Below are 12723 nucleotides of genomic sequence, written 5' to 3'. Positions count from 1 at the left end.
AATATTTCCAGACCTCCAAACATGCTGATATTCTTTTATGTTATTTTCCAAAAGCATTATTATTTTACATTGAAGTTAGCAATCTATCTGGAACTAATTTTGTGTATGGTGTGAGGTAGGGTTTTAATTTTTATCAAATACACATAGCTAGTAAAATAAAGATAGAGTCTACTTTCTTAAGAAAACTTTTTTAAAGTATTTTTCCATTATGAACGTCATTTCTTATTACTAAAAAAGACCCAGAGAGATTTAATGGTTCAGGGAGCTGACAAGCCTGGATCCGAATCCTGGTTCTGCCACTTCTTGGCTGGGTAAGCTTGGGTGAGTCCTGCCTTTCACTTAGCTTCAGTATCCTAATCTCTAAAATTGGCATCGCAGTATCTACTTCACAAGTGCCTGGAAAGATACAGTATATGAAGCCTGTAATATGGGAGGGGGCACAAAGAAAGAGCTCAATTTAGTTGCAGCTGCAATTAATCACAAAGGATTTCATTTAATCACTCAGTGTCCATTTACCCCTAAGCTACATCTAGTAACCATGGGTGGTCCCCTTTGAGCCTGTTTTTCTTAGACACAGACTCTGCATTGAGTCATGATCATACCATCATTCAGGGTTATTTTTACTGGACTCTTCTAAACATTATCCTACATTGGCTGCATGATATCATATTGCGTGGCATACTTTGCCCATTCTGCCAAGAATAGTAGCATTAATAGGTAAAAGCCATGACTTTGGAGCCAGGCAGCCCAAGTTCAAACCCAACTCCAGCCTTTGGTAGCTGTAAGTCCTTTGCCTCTTTGTGCCTCAATTTTCTCATCTGTAAAATGGGGATAATAGATCATACTGCATACTCGATATGTTTTAGAGAGTGGCTATGAGAATTAGATGAGTGGATGGATGTAATAAACTAAAAACAGTGCTAAAAATACTGCTTGATGTAAACCGAGTCCTCAAAAATCTTAATAAAAATATTTCAGGATTTTGAAATTCATCATAAAAAAATAAAATGGACTGATATCCATCAGAGGACTCAACAGATGTGTGGATAAAACAGGAATAGTAAAATGCTAATGGCAGAATCCAGGTGTTGGTATAATTGTAAAATTCTTTCAATTTTCCTGTTTATTTGAAAATTTTTATAGTAGAAGGTTGAGGAAAATACTTGAGGAGATCCGTGTAGCTGCTGTTGTTGATGGCTGCGGTGAAACAGAGAAGCTACTGATTTCTGAGCACCTGGTGTGTGCCAGGCGACTTGGATGTGAGACGGTTCATCTAATGGCCAGGGCAATCTGTAATGCAAACTTCACAAAGCCCATTTTACAGATGAGGAACCCGAGGCTAGGCAAGGCCTAGCACAGCATGGTGTGGCTTCCAGAGCCCTGGCTCAGTGCGGGGCAGGGCAGAGGAAGAATATAGGAGCAGATGATGTGAATGGCGGAGGGACAGCTCCCTTCAGGGAGGATGGCATGTGCCTCAGGGACAGTGACCTGGGCCGACAGGTGTTGAGGTCTTTCCTGGGGAATGATCCTCATTATCACAGCTGCCTTGTAGGGAGCACTCCTCATGTGCCTAGGCCCATTCTGAGGGTTTTGCATGAATGACCCCATTGATATTGCATCCCAGTTATTAACCTCATTTTATAGATGGAGAAACTGAGGCTGAGAGAGATTGAGCAACTGAGCTAAGATCCACACGGCTGGAATGTAGCCAAGCTGGGGTGAGAACCTTGGTGTGTCTGATTGGAAAGCCTGGGACATGAATGAAGACTTTTAGGCGAGACATTTCCCCTGTTGGGACATTATCTATCGAGAAATACTATCATCTCCACCTTCAAATCTATCCAGAATCTGCCCGCTGCCCTCCCTTCTCCAGCCTCTGCCCATTGTCTCCCTCCTGGACTATCTCCACAGCCCCCTCCCTAGTCTCCCTGCTTCGGTCCGGCCCTCAAAGTCTTTTCTCCACATGCAACCACAGGGCCCTGTTAACACAATTCAGATCACGGTCCTCCCCTGCCCAGAGCCCTCAGTGGCTCCATCTCACTCAGGGTAAAGTTTGCAAGAGTCCTGCCCTTGGCCCAAGCCCCCTACGACCCGCCCCTGTCACCATTCTGCCTCATCTCCCGCTACTCAACTCCCTGCTCACTCAGCTCCAGCACAGGGGCTTCCGCACTGTCCCCCAGACACAGTGGACACGTGCCTACCTCAGGGTCTTTGTACTGGCTGTTCCCTCTACCTGGGACATTCTTCTCCCAATGCCCACATAGCTCCCTCCCACCCTCCTTAAGGCTGTACCCAAATGTCACTTTCTCAGTGAAGCTGTCCTTGACTTTCTAATATAAAATCACAATCCGCCTCCATATACCACTCCCAATTCCCCAAGCCAGAGGACTGCAGACTTTTTCTGTGAAGGTCAAGATAGTAAATAGTTTAGGCTTTATGGGCTATATAGTCTCTGTCACAGCTACTCAACTCTGTGGTTATAATACAAAACAGCCACAGACAGTATGTAACCCAATAAGGCTGGCTGTGTTCCAAAAAACTTTTTATTTATGAACACTGAAATGAGAATTTTATGTAAATTTTACATGTCACAAAATCTTTTTCTCTTGATTTCCCAACCATTGAAAAATATAATGGCCAGGTAGAGAGCCAGAGGAGAGAAAGAGCAATAAGGGCGATCGTTTTATAAACTATATAAATGTCTAACCAACGTACTGCATACTTAAGCCCAATAATAAAATACAATTTTAAAAAATGTAAAATCTATTCTTAGCTTGTACAAAAACAAAAACAAATGGCAGCCTGGACTTGGCCTGTGGCTACGCTTTGCTGATCCCCGCCCTAAACTTCCCTGCCCAGTCTTTTCACGTGGCACACATCACCTCCTAACAAACTATAACATTTATTCGTGTGTGATATTTGTCGTCTGACTCCCCCACTGAACTGTCGGCTCCAGGAAGGTGGGAGCTTTTCTGTCTGATGCATGTAGCTGTACAATAAAGATCCGTTAAATGACTGAATACTCGAATGAGTCCCAATGATTATCGAAAGCATGAAGGCAATCTTTACTTCCATACCACCTTCCTAACCAAGGTTACATGGCCAGTGCCCACCCTGAGGGCCCCACGGCTTCAGAAGGAACCAGCTGAGTGCCGCATCCAAGAATTTGAGATTTGGAAGAAGAGGCAAGCAAACAACCATTTCCTCTCATTCCAACCTCTGTGCTTCATAATTTCATCCTGACTGTGATGTCACATGTCAGGTAACCTGTGAGCCACCGGAGGTGAGGGGCATGCCCCAGGGCACAGCTTACCTCCTGGGGGATTCCCCTCTGCCTCAAGTTATGGCAGGAAGGAAGGGTGACTCACCGTCTTGATAGAAAACCTTCTTGTGACAGACCCAGGACAGCCCCCCTGAAGACTCAGTCTCCCGCCCTCCTCAAGCTTTACCCTCATAATCATGGCCACAGCTGGTTGTCCACTCACTATGTGTCAGGTACCACGAGTGTGACTATGTGGATTCTGTACACTCCCCATACCCTCACTTTCTAGACAAGGAAACTGAGGCTCAGAGAAATGAGCTCACTTACCTAAGATCACTTACCTAAGAGATGGCATTCATCCCCGAGGCCCTCTGCCTCCAATACCTTAACCACTGGGCTCCACTATCTCTAATTCATCCTTCTGCCCAGAGACATTGGCCATCACCTCGTAGACTTCAGGCCTCAGGTCTGTCCATGGGGTGGGAGTGATGGCTCTATGAGATACAGAATTGATGCCTTGGACAGAGTAGATCCTCAATGAATGTGAGCTCTATTTGGTATTTACCCAACCATTTATTGTACTGTTGTTTTCTGTTGGAGTCGTGTTGAGAAGTGGGGGAGGTTTTTAACTCAATATATAAGAGTTAAAAGTAGATGTTTAAAATGACCTTTTTAAAAAAACTCTTCATTTTGCTTAAAAAAAAAAAACATTTCTAGAGCCCTCAGTGGGTGCCAGGTACCGTTCTGAGTGCTTTACGCTACCTATAACAAGCTGTAAGGTAGGGATCTTATTATACCCAGTTCACAGATGAGGAAAGGCAAGCATAAAGTTCCTGGCTCTGGATGAGGCACCACACAGAGGCTTGTTTTCCCTCAGACATTGGAGCTGATCTCTGAATGAGGGCTTGCACTTGAGTCAAGGTTAAAATCTGAGAACAAGAACAGAATGATACTGAACATGGTTCGCTGACATAGGATTCATGATATCTAATAAATACATATTATTATATCTAGGGTCACATGAGAAAGATGTTCACACTATGAGAAGGAACAACAAAATCATAAAACATGCTTAGCGGGTGGGATGGCCTTTAGGGGGTTGGTTGTTTTGGAGGATAGGATTTTCCCCTGAGAACATAGAATCGTATGCCCGTGACATGTGTCTTCACTCTGGCTGGGAGTGACATTGGTGGTAGTAAATTACAACCATGCATCGTGTAAGGTGTTACCCAAATATTGTATTGTTTCATACAACAGAAGACAAAACCCATAAGTACAGCTTAAAGGAGAATAGTTAGAAACCTGTACACTTACCACCTAGGTAAAGAACCCGATCATCAATGCCTTAGCACCGCCTGAGTGTGACTATTATATGTAATGGCTGAGGCTTCCTTTTAACCTTTTTATTTTGGAATAATTTTAGATTTACAGAAAAACTACAAAAATAGTCCAGAAAACTCAAATATACTCCTTGCTCAGTTTCCCCTAATGTTAGCATCTCACAAAACTGTGGTACATTTGTCGAAACTAAGCTATATTGGTACAATATTATTGGTACAATATTGGTACAATATTATTTAGACTACAGATTTTATTTGGATTTTACCTGTCTTTGAAAATGAATTAGAGAGGAAGGACCACCTATCTGTGTAAGTGAAGGGTGGGTTGTCCACTCTTAAGTGGAGGTCCCTGGGAGAGGATGAGTTGGACCATATCCAGGTCATCATTTGGCGTCGGCTTTCACAAGAGTCTGTGCAAACCCCTTCTGGAGAGTTCAGTGGGCAAAGGCATGAGTGAATCCTAGAAAGCGCATTGCTAACCATAAGTAAGTGTAGCAGTCAGGGCTGAAAAGTGGGCTACGTTCTGCGTGCCTGGCAAGAATGAGTTCAGCTCTGTGTATTCCGCTTCTGAGAACACCCCAGCCTCTCACAAGTGGGAGCCAAGCAGCACATTTATGGAGAGAGAAATGAGCATCCTCAGTGGATCCAGCAGCCAGTCATGTAAGGAGAACAAGATCTCCATCATGGTCAAGACAAGTCAAGTGCAGACAGGAATGTGGTTCACCTTCACCCAGCCATTATCTCAAGATTAAAAATCAAAACAAAACAAAATGGTACCATGGCAGTTGGCACGCTGGTGATGACAGCCCTCGGCACGAGTCCCCGAGTCGCATGGTTAATCTCTACCCTTGATACCCAGCTAGCACACTGCGATCATCGTCACCCTGGGGATTCCCCTCACTTCTCTCCTGTGATGGATCCCCGTGTCTCACATCTTAATTCTTCCTTTTTTTGGTCATGCTCTTGTTTTGGTGGGGCACATTCTGTAGCTTCTTAAGGAAGATTTCTCAAGAGGTCAATTTTTGAGAGCTTGCTCATTGGAAACTGTGTTCAACTTCCTCTCTTCCTTGATTGATAGTATAGCTGGCTACAGAATTCAGGGACAGAAAGCAGTCCTCCCAAATTTTGAGGGTGTTGTTCCCTTGTCTTCATGTTGGCAATATTGTTCTTGAGAAGTCTGAAATCATTCTGTTTCTAGATACTTTGTTGTTGAAAAAGAGGATGATGATCTGTCACTTCCCTCCACCTAAAGGTTATTAAATCTTTTTGTCCCCAGAGTTCTGAAATGTCACAGTGACATATCCTGGGAAGGTCTATTTTTACCAACTCTGGTGACACAAACAGGGGGCAGGTAGAGCAGGGAGATCAGTGAGGAGGCCGCTGAGATGGTCCAAGCAGATGACAAGGCTGGACAGGACCAAGGATGGGGGGACCATGGAGGTGGCGAGACGATCATGTTTTGGATAGATTTTGAAGGTGAAGTTGACAGAATTTGATGTCACATTGGCTAGAAGATGAGAGAGAAACAAGAATGAAGGACAACCCAAGGCTTTTGGCTTGAGCAGCTGCGTGAACGAGTTGTCTTTCACTGAGATAGGGAATAGAAGAAAGTTTTTGAGAAGAAAATCAGGAATTTGGTTTTCAATGTGTCGATCTGGAGGTGCCTGTTAGTCACCCAAATGGAGATGTCAAATCAGCAGTTGGATAAGGAGTCACGAGAGCAATCAGGCTGAGGAGAGAAATTTGAGATCCGATAGCTTGTCAATGGTATTTAAGGCCGCAAGACTGGCTGTGAACACCGAGGGGAAGAAGTGAGGTGAGGACCAAGAATCAAGCCTTGAGAGACTGAAGAGGAAGTGCCAACAGGCAGGCTGTCCTGGAGGCTGAAGGAAAAGGGAAGGACGGAGTGCTTGACCGTGTCACAGGCTGCTGGTGAACCAAGGTGTTTAAAGAACTGAACTTTGGATGGAGGTCACAACATGGAGGTCACTGGCGACCGTGATGAGCCTTTGATAGGTCTGTCTTTTTGTGACTGCAACTTACGCCATGTGGGGAGTACCATGACTTATTTAACCAATCCCCTACTGATGGATATTTAGATTGTTCCCTATCTTTTGCTATTTCAAAGAAGATTGCAATGAAGAACCTCATGCACACACGTGTCTTTTTGTACTCTTTGTTTGTGCTGTTCTACATGTGAATTTCTGGATCAGAGAGTAGTTACATTTCTAATGCTGACAGATGTCACAAACTGTCCACCAAAGAGATTGTATCAGTCAATACTCCCACCAACACTGGGTGCCCTTCCCCTGTGACCCTGCCAGTACCAAGTATTGCCGTGATCTCTTTGTGTTTACCAATTTACTTTATTAAAAAAGTTGTTTCAGTATTGTTTTACTCTGCATTACTTCCGGTCATGTCTCTTCTCGTCCATTTAAGAGTCATATTTATTTCCTTTTCTAGGAACTATCTACTCATATTCTCTGTGCATTTCTTCTTCCTATGGGAATGTTGCTCTTCTCAATTTGTGGAAAATGTACATATATATTGAGAAAATTAGCCCTGATTGTGTGATACAATTTGTGAGTATTTTTCCCATTTTGTTCGTGTTCATTCTGGATTGATCAAATGTAGACATTCTCTATGAACTCCTCTTTATGAAAAATGAACATTTTGATTTTTTAGCCTACCACCCTTTCTGTCCCTTCCCCATAATTTCTGTAATGAGAATGAATGCTACCATATTTAATCCTCTCGCAAACACAAGCTTCTGATTGGCCGGCTTCTCCAGTACAGCCAGGATGATGTAATCACACTAGATAACGTAGCTGTAAACAAATCGGAAATGATCGCAAAAATCATGTGACAGGCACCACCATTTGAAACTTTTGCCCTGTGTGGCTATTATGCCGAAATGGGTGATCATTTTGGAAGGACGGCGACTCCTATTTTAGAGTGCATTTTCCAAACTTTTTTTTATTACAATTCAGTATAAGAAATGTATTCGCATCACAATCCAGCACTCACACATATCTGTGTGTCTGTTATTTAACTGAAAGTTTATAGACTCTGTGCAGGCTTCACAGAGCAGCACTATGGCGGGCAGCACCTACTAAGATCATCCACGCTGTTCTTTTTCACTATCGTTTGAAGAGCCTGTCCAAATCCATTTCATCGATATTAAAGCCTTAGCAGGTCCAGTGCCTCCTTTTTATTACAAATATGTACTTTAACATTTTTCTATGCAGACATTTTTAAATTTATGTTTTATTCGGCTTAAGTGAAGTGTAATTTACATTACAATTACAATGAATTGTGCCACCTTAAATGTGCAGTTCAATGAATTTTGACAATTATCTACTCCCCTAGTCAAGGTAGAGAACATGTTTATCACTCTACAAAGTTCCTCTGTGCCCCTTCGTAGTCAATCCTCTCATCAACCACCCCCCTAGCTCCCGGGGTAACTGCTGTTCTGATTTTTATCACCCTAGATTAGTGTTACAATATTTTTATATGCTCCATTTACTACCCTGTAATGAAATGTATAGAGAATATAACCTACCCTACATACAAAAATAATTTTTAAATCAAGATAATGTTCTTATTATAATATAAAGTATAAGAGGAAAGCAATTTGCTATACAATAGTGAAAGGCTCAGGCCTGATGAAGCTGCAAGACATAATGATAAAATTTAGGGGTCTGTACCAGGGTCAGAATCTTCCAGAATGCTGTCTGTACTACCACGAATTAAAACAGACGCAGGCACACTGTACTTGCAATTCAAAGAACAAAATGGCACACAATGAACAAGCCTTCCTCGTTTACCCAGTAGTCACTCTTCTGGAAATATTTAAATGTTGTTTGTGAGTAAAATGGAGCTAGTGCTGAGCTTGGGTACTAAAAACAGGTTCCTTATCTCCATGAATGTCTTGTGGGACATAGGGTGGGACTTTCTGTCTGGGACAGATGCTATGGGACACCTTATGGGACATTTGCCATCCTGCCCAGGAAGTGCTGGTGGCACTCCCCAGCCCCTGAGAGAGCAGCAGCCACCCCAGGAATGAGTCGCTGCTGCAATTCCAAAAGCATTGCTTTAGGAAAGAGTCTCATGTTTTTGGGGGGAGGGGTCCTGGGTTCCTGTATTGGGCTGTCTGGGCTTTGCCGTTGGGAGGTAGAGCAGGAAGGAAGAGCGTGTAAGCAGCCAGCTGACACAGCTGGAGCCTCTGATCGCCTCTCCTTCCTGCTTCCCACCTGCCCAGCCTGGCCTGTAGGCCCTCCCTCCAGGTCCATGGCCAGGGCTCCTCTCACTGTCCCAGGGTCAACAGCTTCCCCAGCAAGTTCTAGGCTCAGAGAATTTGTTCACATCTCTACCCTTTTGCCTGGTCTTCCTCCCAGTTCATTTCCTTTCCCATTGGGGATGTGCCCCCTTTTATTCCTTACAGGCATTTCAGTGGACTCTCCAGATGTTCCTAGGATGCAGGCTGCAGGCCTTCGAGCCAAATCCGAACCATAGTTTTATTTTCTGTGTCTGAGAGAGTGGCCCCAGTGGTGTGGCCAACTTTAAAGAGGACATTTGAAGCACTCACACCAAGGACTTAAGAGGTTATTAGCTGGGTGGCTTTGGTCACATTTCTTAACCCTTCTGGATCTCTGTCGCCTCAAAGAAAAGAATGAAGGTGATGGTCATACTCGTGCAGAAAAGAGTTAACAGGGCTGAACCCTGCACATTCCTAAGAAAGGCCCATTGTCTTGCCTGGCCCTTGGCCAGCACCTGGGAATTAAGCTCTCTGAAGACAGTGTTTCTCACATGCTTGGGGTCTTAAACCACACCATCAGTTTGTCTAGATAGTTTGTGCAAAGAAGGGCATCTGTGATTGAAACCTGCTCTCCTTCTGTGGGTCTGGAGCTTCAATTCCTGTGGCTAGTCGTTCGAGCACTGCATGCCTGCGTGACTGACCCCAGTAAACACACGCACTCCTGGACTCCCCAGGGAGACACCTGGCATGTGTTGTCGCTCATTATTGTTGGAGGACTTAAGTGTGTCCTGCGTGACTCCACTGGGACAAGACTCTTGGAAGCTTGCTCCTTGTTTTCTCTGGATTTCTTCCCCTGTGCCTTTTCCTTTGGCTGATTTTGCTTTATATCCTTTCACTGAAATGAACGATCACGGTGAGAATTACAACTTCTGAGTCCTGTGAGTGCTTCTAACGAATGACCAAACCTGAGGGTGGCCTTGGAGAGCCCCGACACAATACCCGGGATGCTTTGGGAACAGCAAAAGGAAATCCAATTCCAAGAGGCTCTGAAGATAAAGACATTTATTCTCCCTCATAACCAGGAGGGTTGAGGCAGGGCCACACCTGGGTTAGTGCACTGCCTCGGCAATGGCAACAAAGGACATCTCTGTCCATTTTTCTCCTCTATTGTCCTTAGTGTGTTGGCATCTATGTATCCATCTTGGGACCAGTTGCCTCATTGTATCTTTGCTCCACCTCTGCCACAAAAAGTAAAGAAAACATTTTTATATGCATGCACACACACACACACACACACACAATGACAAACACACTGAAAAGTACATAAAGCAGAAATGAATTATTATAGCACAAAAGCAGAAATGAATTATCATAGCACAAACACCTATGTAACCACCAACCAGGTCAAGAAAGAGAACACCGTCTCACCCCAAAATCCCCATCATGCCCCTCCTAATCTCAGAACATCCCCAGCTCAAGGGGGTGTTACATAAACCTCACAGTTTTTATCAAGCAAGATTAACTTCCCCAAAGTCCCCCCATCATTCTTCTCACAGACCTGGACATATCAACCTCAGATGAAACCAGTTCCTTAAGAATATCGCTGTCTGGTACCCAAACAAAATTGGGGCTCTCTAAGCCAGGAAGAAGGGGCTGACTGTGGGGTGGGCAACATGTCATTCTCAGTGGGGGGGTCTACAAACGGTAGAATCTATGAGCGTAAAGTGGATCCCCATCTTTGCTGAAACACCCCCAGAGGTTTCCAGTCCTGCCTTTGGTCAGTAGAATCCCTTGTCATAAGGGTGTTTTGTTTGTCAAAACCCATTTTTTACAAAAAAATCTTCAAACATACAGAAAAGTGGAAAGGATTGTATAATAAACACCACCTATTACCTCCATCCAGATTTAATAATTGTTAATAATTTGCCATGTTTGCTTTGTTCCTATTTTTTTCTGAGCCATTTGAGAGTAAGTTGCAGACATAATCACTGTTTGCCCTAAATACTTAAGCAGACATTCTAAGAATCAGGTCATTCTCTTGCTCGACCACACTGCCATTATTCCACCTAAATCCGTAATATCTTCTACTTGGTCCATCTCGACTTTCCATGGTCCGAAATTGTCTCTTATAGTGAGTTTTATTTACCCTTTCCCCCTCCTTCTCTTCCTTCCTTCTTTCCCTTACCTTTCTAATTTTTTAAAATCTCAGTTCAGTCTCATGAATGGCATTTGGTTGTTATATGCCTTTAGGCCCTTCAAGGTTAGAACAGTTTCCCGCATATCCATACTTTAATTTTCTATGATAGCGACTTTTGGAGGAAGTCTGGATAGTTTTTCTTTATCATTCCACATTCTGGACTTATTAATTATTTCCTCATGGAGTCACCTAACTTGTTTCTCTATCCTCCCTAGCTTATTGACTTCAAGCACTCAAGCATTTTCTATTCCTTATCTCATTTAGTTCTTGCAGTACAGGAAGTAGGTATCATTATTAGTCACTTCCATTTTACAGATGAGGAAACTGAGGTCAGGGAGATTAGTAGTTTATCCACATTGCATAACTATTAAGTGGTGAAGCCTGGACTTGAACTCAGGTCTCTCACATTCCACAGCTTAACCCAATACTCCATGGGCACCACCCCTACCCACCATCCTTCCATGGGCATTCAGAAATGTGAGCGTTGCCTGCAGGTGCTACTTTGGCTGAGATTTCCTAAAAGTCTCGGCTTGCTTTAAACCACATAAATGTGATCTCTTTGATGCATCTAATAGAGAGATCTGTCTACGATGACCATCATCAGTCCTCACTTTGGCCAGCTAGATGCTGGATGTATACGAAGAGAAAACCCAAGAAAGAAGAAGGGCAAATCTGATGCCCAAGCCACACACACTGGGCCATTCCCTGGGGGTTTCTCTAAAGCCAAGATTCCCAAACCTCATGGTTCATGTACCTTTTCAGATTCTTAAGCTATATTTGAAGATGACTTCAACTACTATTAACTTACTATTTTTTAACCCTTTTCTCATTTAGAAAAAATAGCGCAGCTCACTGCCAGCATTAATTTAATATCACACATAGGAATGCTACATTTTCTAGGATTTGATATTTTTGGCAATCAAGAATTACTATATTTTATAAGTGCAAATGCCACTACTACAAACAGAATGCACTAAATAGGATGATGTCATTTATTTCCAAAGACTATCAATACACTAGAGCACTGCGAAAATAATAATAAAATAAAAGCAAGATATTTCATGGCAAACTTTAGGGGTGACGTTAGGACTGTAATCTGTGAGTCATCTTGGGGTAAACACTGTAGCCACAATTGCCGCTGGTGAGTATTCTTGGGGAAAACAGGAAATGGATTAAATCAATTTTAGACTTAATTTAGTTTAAAAGGTAACTTTACATCACTACTATAAAGGGAATATGTCATCAAAGAAAAGATGGAGCTCTTTGCATTACAAATGTTCATTCTATGTACCACCTAAAATTTCATCAGCATGTTCCAATCTTTGGGACGTCCTGTTCTGGGAGGAAATAAGTGACCATTTCCAGGGAGACTGTTTTTTCGAGGGTGAGAAACTGGCCCAGAGATGTAGAAAGAAGACAGGGATGATTGGCTGGGTGTCTGAGGGGAGGTGACAAGGTCAGAGCCCCCCGGGGTTGGAGACAGAAGCGTTTGCTGCTGTGTCAATGGCGTTGGGGACGTGGGGTAGCAGGTGCCTCTGAGCGCCAACATCCTAGTTACCCGTCAATCAGACTGTTGGACCAAGCTTCCCAGAGGTCTGCAGCACGGGATCGGGAAAGAGGCCTGTCGGGAGAATACTCGCTTAAGGGGCTCAGAGTGGGTGAGAGG

This window comes from Rousettus aegyptiacus, unplaced genomic scaffold (assembly GCF_014176215.1).
Source record: "Rousettus aegyptiacus isolate mRouAeg1 unplaced genomic scaffold, mRouAeg1.p scaffold_m13_p_14, whole genome shotgun sequence".
NCBI classification, from domain to species: domain Eukaryota; kingdom Metazoa; phylum Chordata; class Mammalia; order Chiroptera; family Pteropodidae; genus Rousettus; species Rousettus aegyptiacus.
This window is presented reverse-complemented; position numbering follows the sequence as displayed.